The sequence below is a fragment of the Anopheles coustani genome, chromosome 2 (assembly GCF_943734705.1).
Source record: "Anopheles coustani chromosome 2, idAnoCousDA_361_x.2, whole genome shotgun sequence".
Taxonomy (NCBI): Eukaryota; Metazoa; Arthropoda; class Insecta; order Diptera; family Culicidae; genus Anopheles; species Anopheles coustani.
The window spans coordinates 40,869,705-40,882,856 of NC_071289.1; the positions used below are offsets into that span (position 1 = coordinate 40,869,705).

At 41.4% G+C, this 13,152-nt stretch overlaps 2 protein-coding genes across 4 annotated transcripts in view; one reads left to right on the forward strand and one right to left on the reverse strand.

Moving 5' to 3' along the window:
• LOC131264402 (uncharacterized) overlaps window positions 1–13,152 on the reverse strand; it is a 67,059-nt gene that overhangs the window by 34,949 nt on the left and 18,958 nt on the right. The gene's annotated exons all lie outside the window — the stretch shown is intronic.
• Window positions 8,425–13,152, forward strand: part of LOC131266683 (uncharacterized) — a 38,098-nt gene continuing 33,370 nt past the window's right edge. The window contains exons 1-2 of one of the 3 annotated variants that reach the window (XM_058269286.1): window positions 8,425–8,528; window positions 9,442–9,889. The gene's annotated coding sequence lies outside the window, so the exon portion shown is untranslated. Of the gene's footprint in view, window positions 8,529–8,555; window positions 8,638–9,414; window positions 9,890–13,152 lie in introns of those variants that run through there. The other 2 variants (XM_058269287.1, XM_058269288.1) reach the window with 2 other exon arrangements.

Below are 13,152 nucleotides of genomic sequence, written 5' to 3' on the forward strand. Positions count from 1 at the left end.
TTTTCGAATTGTTCTATAGGTTGTCTATGGTGTTTGTTTAGTTTACAAAGTCTACATTTTTCTACGAATTGCTTGATTGTATCTTTCATGTTCTTCCACGCAAATTCTTTTCTTAACTTTTTATACATTTTACATTGACCTAGATGTCCTCCAGTTGGGGTGTTGTGTGTTTTCTGCAGAATCTCGGAGATTTCTTCTGGTCTTGTTATAACTTTTTGTTGTTCGTATACTAGTATTTTCGTTTCTTTTAGCGCTTCATTGGCTGCCTTTTTCACTGCCTCAGCAGGAATTTTCTTGAATATATCTTGGCCTTTAGATATAGCTAGCATTTTTATGTTTCTGTTTTTCGCGATTTCTTCTAATTGCTTGAAAAATTGCACTAATGCACAGATTTCAGCACTGAACCGGATATCTTCTACTAATAGAAGTTCCTTATTGCTTCTTTTGAGGAAGTATTCTTTTATTTTCATTATTTCTTTTGTGCGCTTTTTGTTTTTTATGCTTGCTCTGATTTCATACGTATTGTCGTTCTCCTGCATCGCTAGCTCTAGTTTTGGTAAATTCATTATTTCTTCAAAGGTTAAAGCATTAAACATTTTGAGGTGATCAATCTCTAGTTTGTCTTTTACCATTGTTTTCGTTTCTTCTTTGCTTGCCATTTTTCTGGTAATTACGTTAACGTTTTTTATTTCATCTGATGTTATTTGGATTCTTGACAAAGCATCTGCGACTACATTCTGTTTTCCTTTGACATATTCGATATCGAAGTCGAATTCTTCTAAATCAAGACGCATCCTCGTCAGTTTTGATGACGGGTTCTTCATTCCGAATAGATACACTAGTGGTCTGTGATCTGTTTTTATCTTGAATCTCTTGCCGAAGAGGTATGCTTTAAAGTGAAGAATTGCCCAATGTATTGCGGCTAATTCTTTTTCGATTATCGCCTTATTCATTTCACCTTTCGTGAATGTTCTGCTTGCAAAAGCAATTGGTAAATCATTTCCGTTATGTTCTTGTGACAAGACTGCTCCACAGGCTGTAGTTGAAGCGTCTGTAGTCAATATAAATTCTTTAGTGAAGTCTGGATACTGTAGGATTTTAGGATTAATGAGGGCTTTCTTGAGTTTTTCGAATGCTTTTTGACATTCGTCGCTCCATATAAACACTGCTTTTTTCTTTAACAACTTATTCAAAGGTTGTGCTGTTTCTGAAAAATTTGGTATAAATTTTCTGTAGTAGTTGCAGAAAGCTACGTATCGTCTGACAGCGTCTGCATCAGTTGGAACTGGATAATTTTTTATGCTGTCATATTTTGATTCATCCGGCAGTATGCCTTTATCTGTTATTTTATGTCCAAGATATGTAACGTCAGTTTTGAAAAAACTGCATTTCTCAGGATTAAGTTTGAGATTGTAATGTCTCAGTCTTTCAAATACTCGCCCTAAGTTTTTCAAATGATGATTCTCTGAGCATCCTATCACTACAATGTCGTCCACGTAAACAAATGAACATTCTGGTGATAGTCCAGCTGTAGCGATGGTCATCATCCTCTGAAAACTGTTTGGAGAAATATTTAATCCAAACGGTAATCTGTTGAAATGATAGTGTCCTTCTGGGCCAGAAAATGCTGTATATTGTTTTGAATTTTCTGCTAATGGAATTTGATGAAATCCTGACATAAGGTCCAGGGTGCTAAAGAATTTTGCCCTTCCTAACTGATCTAGTATAGAATCTATTCTTGGTAACGGAAATTTATCCGGCAATAGTTTCTTGTTTAGCTGACGAAAGTCAACTACAAGTCTCCATTTCTTTTCGTTTGATGATTTTTTTGGTACAAGCAATATTGGAGAATTATAATGCGAGACAGAATTTTCAATAATTCCGTCATCGAGCATCTTATCAATTTGTTTTTTGATCTCCGCTCCTTGAGCATGGATTTGCTTGTAATTAGGTATGTACACAGGCGTTTTGTCCTGCAGTTGAATTGTTTGCTCGTAAAAATTATTCGTCGTTAGTTTTTCTTCAGGCATGTGAAAAATGTCGTTGTACTCTGAAATGAGTTTTTCGAACGCATCTCTGCCTTTTGTTGATATATTACCCGTTTTTACTTGCTTTTTAACGGCATTGATTCTATAATCATTTTGCTTACATCCAAAATTAGCTTTGTAAATCGTGTACTCTTGTAATGGTACTGAATCTATATTTAAATCTTTTAATAATATTGCTTTTTCTAATGTATTGATAATTTTTACGTATGGATAATTTTTATTTATGATACTACCTCCAAGCAAAACTCCTTCTGTAAGTTCCTTGGGTTCTACTACTTGATCATCCCCGGTGGCAAAATCAGCATACTTTCTCATTCTGTTCAATTGACAATTGATTCCGCCAGAATGAGAAAGCATGCTGATTTTGCCACCGGGGATCTGTATACTTTGTGAGCGTACTGATACGTCTTATCACCTCACATCTTGGTGGTATCAGTATGGCTCCATTTACATTATCTTCTATAGGTATACTGATTGTTTCATCTTCAAAATTAAAAAATAATATTCCTAACTCGTAGTCTAGCTTACATTGATATCTTTTAAAAAAATCTCTTCCCAATATACCATCCGTTGGTATCGGAAAATCTTTACCAACAACTTGAAAAGTGGTTGGGATATGTTTTCCTTCCGCATCTAAAGTAGTGTGAGTACTACCTATCGACTTTACAAGCCCTTCGCCTATTCCTTTGATAGAACAGTTTTCGGTTGGATAGCAAATTTGGTCCAACTTTACTTTTGAGGCTTTAATTATGGATATATCAGAACCGGTATCTACCAATAGGGTACATCTACTGTCTGAAAATTTCAATTTGATGTTTACGAAATTTGAGACAGTTACGTTTATTGTGTAAGCTGCCCCAATTCTCCTCCTAAAGGGTGGTTCTGTCCGTTATTGGTATGTTCTTGGTGCATTTTAGTTGCTTCTGCAACGTAGGCATTATGGTTTCTTCCACGACCGGAATTATTTTGCCTGTACGGAATGTTTTTTCCGCGGTTTTGATTGCTTGTTTCAGGGGGGTTGAAGGTATTGGATAGGTTAGATGGATATTGATTATGTGCATGGTTGCAATTTTGGCAACGTGCACTTCTTCCTCTACCTCCTCTTCCGTTTCTGAAGATTGACCTTCTGTCTTGACGGTATCTGTCCACTTGGTATCCATTGTTGTTCCTATGCTGGTTATTGGTTCTACTCGCATAAAAAACATTGGTGCGTTCCACACTATCAATGGTGTCCTCATTTTCTGTCGCAACTCGTATTGCTTTTGCTAAGTTTTCGCATTTTGAAAACTTAACGGTATTTTTGGTGTCTTCATTTTTAGCACCATTAACCAAAGCTTGAATTCCCGCCTTATTTGCTAGAGTCTTTGCAACATCTTGTGGGACTTTGTTTTCCACATATGCTAGTTCGAGCTTTGCGCTTAGTTTTTCTATTTCGTCTGCAAAACTAGCGAAATCCTTTCTTTGTTTCGAAATTGAAAGCTTGGCAATAATTGTTTGAGGTTCTGTTTTAACCGAGAATTTCTGCTTAAGGCTGTCAATGATAGCGTCGATGGTTGTCGGAACCGCTGTAAATATTTGACTTGCCTTTCCTTCGAATTTGGATAGTATCACTTGGATCAGTACATTTCGGTTTGCATCAGAAACAAGATCTTTACATGCTGTCAATGCTCTTATCACGTTATTTAACGATTCGGCGTTACCATCGTACTTTGGTACGAGATTGGTGATAACATTTAGCGTTTCTGTAAGTGTCGCCATTCTGACTTTTTTGTGTCTTTTAAGAAGGTTTATTATGCAATGTACTATTGTTTTAAATTGCACGTGTTGTGGCTTAGACAAATGAAGATTGATCAACTCTGTTATTTTTGTAATGAAATTCCTTGCTTTGAGCATATACTCTGTAACCTCACTGTCTTTATATTTGCTCTCATGTTTCAATAAAAAGTACTGCAAATTTTTATACGTTTCATCAGCTGTATTCTTAATTACCTTTAAAGTAACCTTTCTATGGCGTTTGGTAATATCTTTGATTCTATCGAGTAGCCTTTCTAGTTTTCTCAGATCTTCTTGCGGTTGCGTCATATTCAGAGGGAAAAACGTACATTTTTGTTTTTTACTTATCTTTTACGCATTGTGCTGCCGGTGTTCTGCGCCGATAGACTGCTATTGCTGGTAAAGTCATCATTCGTCATTTCTGCTGACGGCTGCTACTAGTCTTCCAGGCTGCCACTGCTTCAGGTCTGCACTGCTTCGGGCCTGCACTGCTTCGATTTCTGCACTGCTTCGATTTCTGCATATCAGCTGGTTCTCCACAAGCCGCTGGTCTTCCGCTTGTCGCTGGTCCTCCGCTTGCCGCTAGTTCCTCGCTTGCCGCTGGTTCTCCGCTTGTCGCTGGTTCTCCATAGGGGTTTTGTGCAAACGGGCACAATTTGTTTTCACTTTTAGTCCGGTTTTTTTTTCACTTATAGTCTCGGATTTTTTTTTTCACTTATAGTCTGGGTTTTTTTTTCACTTTTTTCATCGTTTTAGCTTCCCTTTGGCATCTTGTGTCCATTTCACTATTTTATTTGGGAAGCGTCAAAAGTCGTACAGAGCGTCTTTCCTGGGCTACCAGTAGTTTATAGGTGTATTTTAACAATCTATCCGTAAGAAAGATTGCTACCAATATAATAAGCACGGCTCTTTTTTTTCATGACCTGAACCATATGGTTCACTTAAGGTCACTTAGCTCACTCACTGCATCTATTTACTGAACTTTTCTGCACTCTCAACCATCAAGGTTCATATTGTTCTCTTGTTCTATGATGGTTCCCATTAGTGATCACACTGAACAGTCGTCACGATGATTCGAGTCTTTTTAATCACTTGACTCGTTCTTTCTCAGTATGCACATCACGGATTCCCATCACACCGTCACGGTCGCCATGTGGTAGATGGTGGAGGTGGTAGACTTGCTGCGTCGCGGACTTCAAACGTTTAGAACTTTATCGCGCACATGAGTCGCGGGCGGACTCTGCTGACCGGACAGCATGGAAACACTTAAGGTGTTTTCCCAAATACACGGTACGGAACGTTGGGAAGCGTCGGGCCTTACCTCGGGTAGGGGGACTTCGACGTTCCGGGAGAAATCAATAAATAGACACGAGGTTTAATTTATCATTATCTCCGATGAACTGGCTCTTTTGTCCAACTATCGGTTCTTTATTTATACCAACTTTTTGAACGATTTTACACGGTTTTTAGGAAAGTGTTTGTGACGGTTGCCGAAATAGTTGACTCGGCTAGATGATGTCAACTTGTGTTATGATTGGTCAAAGTGGTAAAGGGTGGCTTTCCGGTGCGAGCTAGTACATAGCCTACGCTGCACTTTGAGTGCGTTTACCTCTTGTTTACCAGCTAGCTTGTTGGTAAACCCTTCGTATGCTAACCAATTGGTTTGCGCCAACCAGCGCCTGTTGTTTATGCAATAATATGTATAGTCGAGGTGATTCTATCACACTTGCATGGGTTTATGAAAATTTGGCTAGGCAATCAACCTAGAGGTGCGGTAAGAATGGTAATGGGCTTAGTTCAAATCATTACAGCTTCTAACGGAAATTCAACGGTTCAAATATTCAAACAGAATTGATGTGCCACCTATTACATAACTTTCAGGCGCAACCGTGGAAAAAATGACGACGATGCGGCGACGGGGGATCTCATTTGGGATTTTACCAAAAAAATTTAACAAATTGGTAATTTCAGCAGAAATGAGCAACCAAGGTATCTGTACCTACATCCGATTCTAATGTTTCTTTGGTAAAATCCCAAATGAAGCCCCCCCAGCCGAAATCGCTGTTGTGGCTACACCATTTGTGAGCGGATGCACCGTAAAGGTATGCAATTGGTGAAACGTGCCGTTGTGTGAACCGTTTGAATTGAATTCTCGTTAAATTAAAGATGATGATTATACTGGAAAGGATGTATAACATAAACTCCCTCATGCATTACTTACATGAGTGTATCAAATTCGGCTACGCCATCAACCTAGGAGTGGGGTATGAGGGGGGCCCACGGGCCCCCCTTATTTCACAAATTTATAACAAACTCCCTTTTTCGGTAGACCTAGCGCAGTCCGCTCGCTGCGCTCGCTGCGGGCGCGCCGCCGTTTCAAACTCATTTCTTCAGTCCAACTCATTGGTTTATGATCTACATCTTGCTCAGTTTTACCGATTAGTTCAAGTTATTACAGTTTCTAACGGAAATTCAACTGTTCAAATATTCAAACTGTATTGATGTGCCACCTATTGCATACTTTCAGGCGCACATGTGGAAAAAATGACGACGATGCGGCGACGGGGGGGCTTCATTTGGGATTATACCGTTTCTTTCATAAACTAAGAATCGAGGTAGAATCTTTGTTGTATCAAGTTATTTGGGTAAAAGAGTAAATGAGGCCCCGGGCTAGATTATCCTCTTCCTGCTGGTTCACATTAAGCGCCTGAAGCTATGCAAAGCGCGACACATGCATTCGTTTCGAATTTTTGAACGCTAACGGTTCGCTTAAAAGAACATAACGGTTTAAACTAATCACCCAGTGGAGGTTTAATGCGGGTTAATATACTTTTAAATGTTAAGTTACTAGTAACTAAACTATACCACACATGATGGACAGCATGAAGCAATGAGTTTAGCCGAAGAAATGAGTTGGAAACGGCGGCGCGCCCGCAGCGAGCGCAGCGAGCGGACTGCGCTAGGTCTACCGAAAAAGAGAGTTTGTTATACTTTTAAGAAATAAGGGGGGCCCGTGGGCCCCCCTCATACCGCACCCGTAGGTTGATTGCGTAGCCGAAATTAACGGTACACACTACGGTTCAAATACTCGTAGGTTGAATTTAACGAATTAATGTATCACCAATTGCATACATTCAGTTTAAACGTCCACAAGAGGTGTAGCCACGATCGAAAACATGGCGGCCGGGGCCTCATTTACTCTTTTACCGTTATTTGCCTTTAAAAGACCTTTCATTTGAGGGGTCTGTTGCTGAAATTGACCGAGGCACTAAAAAGTTATCAACAAATTAGCTCTTTCAGTCATTTGAGGGTATTATGATCCAGTTCCGCGTTATTGCTCGAAAGTTTCCGCATATTTGCTCGAATAGCAACCTGGGTATTTATACAAGTATTTCAAGGTATATAAATATATAGTTTTTAACAAGTTTCGAGCACTTTGATTTTTAATCAATTTTCAAAACGATCGAGTTATTGGTGTGTTTTATACTATGGCTTAATGGCTAAATAAATCAAAGTGACTTGTCTAAACACAACGTTGATATGAAAAGTGCATCCTGAATTATCATGTTCTTGGTAAATACCAAGATCCATAGAACCCACATATGCTTCGGACAAATACGGTCTATAGAGATCCATCGACCAGGAGGTGCTTGAAACTGCTCGACGATAACGACGCGCGTCGTTTCGTATCCGCGCATCGTCTCGACACGCAGGTGGCGTCGTTTTGGATCGTCGAGACGCCCAGCCATTTTTTCGCTTTTTTCAAAGTGTTGTTTACCTTTTGTATGGGCCAGCGTCGAGAAGTTTATCGTTTCCGCGCTCCCAATCATAATACCCTCAATTATTTCAAAATGTGACCAAGGTTTTTTAAGCTTGTTGGAGCTCTGCTACTTCGCTCTAGTGGTGGGTACATCGAATCCCCAAATCCGAATCCCAATCCATCAAACAGTCGCGAGACGATGTAAACCAATCAATTCCGTACTGGAAATCGTTTATTCTAATCTGAATCCCCATCAAATCTGGATTTTTCGTAATGACACACATTTTCGAGGTGAGCTTCACCGCTGTAAGTAGTTCTGTTGATCTTGAAAATCAACTAACATATGAAAACGATGTGATAGTTTTATTCAAAATCCGGTAAAAATGAATATCAAGTCCTGGTTTGAATCATTGTTACTGGAGGGTAGTAGTGCTAGTAGAATACCTCGGATAATCGACGTTCTACTGTATTTCTTTCTTAAAAATTGTCTGGAACCTAAGTTCGTAAAATTGCACAAAAAACTCAATCTATATAGATTCAATATGGCCATATGGCAAATCCATTTCATTCAGCGTCTGAGTTGAGTAAACTGAAATCAATCACACTGTTTGTGAGATCGACTCGTTGCGTGACTAATTTGACTCACCTCGTGTCTGGAGCGAATCAAATCGAGTCCCAAACAAATCAAATCTGATTCGAATCCCAATCGAATCAAATTTTTAGAATCCGTCAGATGGGATTCGAATCTTCGAATCCGTCTAGCGATCGAATCTTCAAGTCTTCCAAATCTCGATTCTGCCAACACTATTCCAGATGAAACTGTCGAACGAAAGAGGTCGTCGTCGTCGTGGTCGTGGAAAGCCGTAGTTTCAGTGAATAGAGCAACCTATAATTTTTCTTGTGATGGTTTTTTCATATTTCCCAAGAGTGGTGTGAATGCGGGAAATGTAAGTGTACTTAATTCTATCATCTGTGAGCAAATAAATAAATACGTGTGCATTTCCGTGCTGCAGAAAACCGATGTTACTGCACTTAGATACGTTTGCTAGGGAACAGGTATTTCGTAAAGCAAGGAAAAGATACATGTAACTTTCGGCACCTCAGTTACATCAAGAAACGAAAAAAAGATAAGATAGCAAAACGGTGGCTAATCCCGACGAGGATGGCCTTCGACGAAGAAAGTCAAATTACACAACACCCGATGCAGCTGCACCATGCCACCCATTCATCGCGAGCTATTTTTCACGGTTTCCAAACTAACAGTGTGGCGTTTTTCACGGTAAAATAAGCCTTTCTAACCTTCCGTCGGAGGTTTTCTGCATTGCGAAATTCATCACCTCCGACCGTCCATTACCAAACAGTGTCTTTGCGGAGAGGCGTATTTCTTGGTTTCTTTTTTTGTTTGCTCCATTTTTCCTGCGCCACATTACAGCTGTCTTTATTGACGTTGCAAGTTGGAAGAGCAGATTGTTTATGCTCTCCCACCTTCTTTGGCATCCTTTTCGTGCTGCACCAGATCGGGTTGGCGAGTGAGTGAGTTAGCGAAGGGGCTGTGAGAGAATCGACGCAAACGAGAGATAGTGAGAGATACCTTAAAACGCATCGCAAACATCGCAGAAAAATGTTTCGCTAGCAAAAGCATTTTTCGACGTGTCTCGAAAGAAAAGAAAACCAGTGTGTCGGCAGATATAGCAGGGCAGATGCTAGAAGAAGCAGCAGTTTTCTTCCGATACCCTTGTCCACGGTGGTGGGCATGAAGTTTTTCCAATCCGGCTGATCTCCGTGGAGCAACGCTGCCCAATCGAGCGTGTAACATCTTTTGTTTGGTAATAGTTTGTTTTCTTTGCTTCATTTTATCAGAGGAGAAAAATGAAATGCTGTGTCCAGTGGTGTTGTGGCACTGATTGAAACAGTTTACTTATCGAGTGCCGGGTGAAAGGAAATAAGAAAATAATATTAGTAGAAAAGTGCATCCTCCTCACGTCAGTGTGTGAAAAGTGTGAACATTTTGCATTTGATTCTTTGCCTGTTTGTCTGCCCCCGGAACGGCAGCAGAAACGGCCAAGAAGTTCGGTGAATCTTCTCCCCAAAACGTCCAAACACACGTCCCGCATACGAGAATAACCAGTGAAAGGAAACAACGAAATCAAATATGGCCGCTCACTCAACAGCAGCCACTTCACCGTCGTCGTCGTCATCGTCGCCGTCTCCTCCGTTGAGGCTAGCCTCAACGCAGTAGAAGTCGCGGTAGGTGACTTCTGGCAGGGAAGCAGGAGGTGGACAACAACGGAGGCGGTTTGTTGTTCAGGTAAATATACTCACTGTGCATGATCGACGAATACCTTCGCCTTTTGGGTGACATAACCCCCCACTACGGTTTTGCTATGGTCTCCCGATTAACTACCGCCATCCCATTGGGGCTTCTATTCATAGAGTCGCAGCTTGCGACCGGAACCGGAACCAAGAAGCGCCCCACCCGGGGCATTGGCTTCGGTTGTACGCGAGGAGGGTTTGTTTGTGTTCTGGTTTTTATGGCACGGATGTTTTAATTACCCTCGGGTGTAATGCTTATCGACAAAGTGGCTACAAATAGGTGAACTTTAAAACAATTCAAAGTGGGACCCCGACCGTGTGCTTCCAGTTCGCCACGCAACCCTTGTCGGCACGAGCTACTGAAGCCTTACACACCCGCAGCAGTCGTTTTGCTTTTGGCCATGAGTTTATTTTGCGGCTCACGGAGGTCACGTGGCCAGCCAGATACTTTAACCACACCACCAGTGCTAAGTGTGTGCTGGAAAGAAGGTTGCCTACGATCTCAACGTCGCTGTAATGCGAGATAGTGGCACGTCCTCCACGCCAACGTCTCATTTTCTTCTCCACACCATAATTCACATCCAAACTAGCCTAGATGTACCAGAAAGGGAGGAACGACCGACCCCCCGAACATTGGCCGTTCGGGTAGCTTCTCAAATGGAAAATTAAAGATACTGGTTGCTTGTCACGTGTATCTAGTTTCGCCCCGCATTTCCATAGTGGTCACGGTTGGAAAACCGATTCTACCAGTTGGTGCTAGGTTGGGAGCGGTTGGCCCACTCGGATGTGGTGGCTGACATTGTGCATTGATAAAACCACTACAGCGCGTTTCAAGATGGAACGTTGCGGAGGTTCGGTTGCGTGTCTAGAATGTTCCATTGCCAGGTGCTTCGGCTTGTTGGTCTGGTTGCTAGGATTATCTTCTTGCAGTCGGCAACGAACCCTTCATCGATTGCGATCAGGTTTGTGGACGATGGTACCCGGTGAGGATTAAGTTGGCCTACGCTGTTGCACCGGCTTAGTGGAAGGGTGGATCGGAGCCAGATCTGATATAATCCCACTCCACCGCGTCTATTCCGTTTTATTTGCGTCGCTGTTGGCGGAAAAATACTTCAATGAAGAGGAGATTTTAATCATCGCTTAAATTATGTTAAACTGGTGTTATTTGCACAAGACATTTACCCTACATTTAACACTAGAATCCAATAGTGTGTCAATTTAATCACTTTTCAACCTTCTTTTTCGAGAGTCTCGAAATATCGGTTGAATGTTGTTTCAACAAATTATATGGCTTACAAATTATAAGGCATAACCGAGAAACCGAAGTGATGGAGAGGTGTTTCAAAGAATAACCATAAACATTAAACATGTTATCAAAAAACCAATGTAAAAACTGTTGCGAAAGAAACATTCCTTGGCCTTGTAAAGTAGTGAGTAGATCTTTGTTGCCACGGCTATTCCTGTTATTTGACGTTAGATAGTTACCATGAAAGATCACCCGTTGCTAGGGAGTTGTTCTTCATTGTCCCATTTATATTTCGTTTCCATTGAAACTTCTTAGAACTCCGCAGGTGTTTATTTCGTTGCTAAGGACTAAAGTATGGCCTGCTATTTGAGGGTAGAGCAAATGAATCCTCACTAGAACGTTGTATTGAAATAGTTGTGGACTAGATAAAAAAAACACATGGCTCCCCATTTTTGCCACATGGTTCGTAGTTTGTCATTCGCTATATTAATGTAAACAGACTCGACATCGTTTCAACTGTCCATTAGCGTGTTCGCAGTGAATAGGTTCCACATGGACGCATCACGTTCACAGATGCACAGTTACCACTGCACAGGTTTGTTTGATAACAAAAATAACACAAAAAATTGCATCAACTTGGTCAGATAGTGTTGCTTCCTGATATATACGTATAACGTTGCTAGAAACTGATAAGGGTTGAAGAAAATGATAACCGCCCTCAAATTGTTTCTCAAGCAGCTCAATATACTTTCAAAAATCTATTGCAACATGTTCTGTTCTACTACTTAAAAAATATCTTCTGAATGTGTTTTTTCGTCACCAGTATTAATTAATTGAAAAGGCTTTACGACTGAACAGTAACACCTCCTCTCTATCTTATCAGGCGCCGCGCTTTCGATTGATGTGATTTCATTTGACATTCGATTTTTGACAACAATTGTTTGCCATCGAAACTCTACATATAATCGCTAGACGAATGCGTGCGTACATTCGCGTTTTCCTACGAACACAGATAAGAAAAAATGATATGCCTTCAATGTCCGGCACGTGTCAGTTTGCATCACACGATTGTGTCTGGGTAATAGTGCGAACAACTTCTTTCTCCTTGACTTAAGTGGCAGCAGCTTCGAATGTGCTGCTTTCGTCTCTCCATCTAGCTAAAATGACCTCACCGTAAATCATACACTTCGTGCAAGTCGGGTTGTGCACCTCGAAATGTTTGTTGGATAGCAAAAGCAAGGCGGCCACCTTGTCGTCGCTCGGCTGTAGAGCAAACGTCGCCGGTCATGCTAACGGCCACGTTGAGTCACCGTTGACGCGCTTCATGTTTCGTTTTCAACATTTTTATTGACCATCGCACCTTCTTTCTGTCGCCGCTTCTTGTGGTTGCCAAAAATAACGGTTGTATTTGCTCGCAGCCGTTGGTTTTCCATGGTGGAGTTTTGAACTGTTGGGTCGAGTGTAGCACGGCAGCAGAAAATGAATCGACTTTCAAGCGCTGAAGCCCTGCAGTGACTTCTTTCGCCAATCTACCCTCTGGTCAATGTCCAGTTCGTTGTCGCCGGGAAATTTGATAACCGTTAATGGCGAACGCAGGGCACCACGAAATGAAGCATTTAACCCTGAACTGTGTGAATTTTAGAGCTCTTTTCCTTTTTTCCTCTCGTTGCTAAGAAGCTCACTCGTGTGATGTCTACTAAATTGTAGTATTTGTTTTGGTATTGATCGAACCTAACGAACCACTGATTTCCTCCAGGGCAGGCACACGGAAAAGAAAGATTGTGCCCTGCGGCGGTTTGTGTCCGATAAGAAAAATAAAAATGAACCGATAAGACGGGAATCACTTTTTTCGTTTCCCCCAGCAGTGTCTATCGTGTGAGAACATCCGCATTGCTTTTACACGCACAGGGAAGCTGTCTGCTGCCGTGTGCCGTCTTCACGCTTACTCGAACAGCGATGTCAAGACCTCACATTTCGTGTTCGCCACCCTACGTTACCTCGTGGATCGGGTT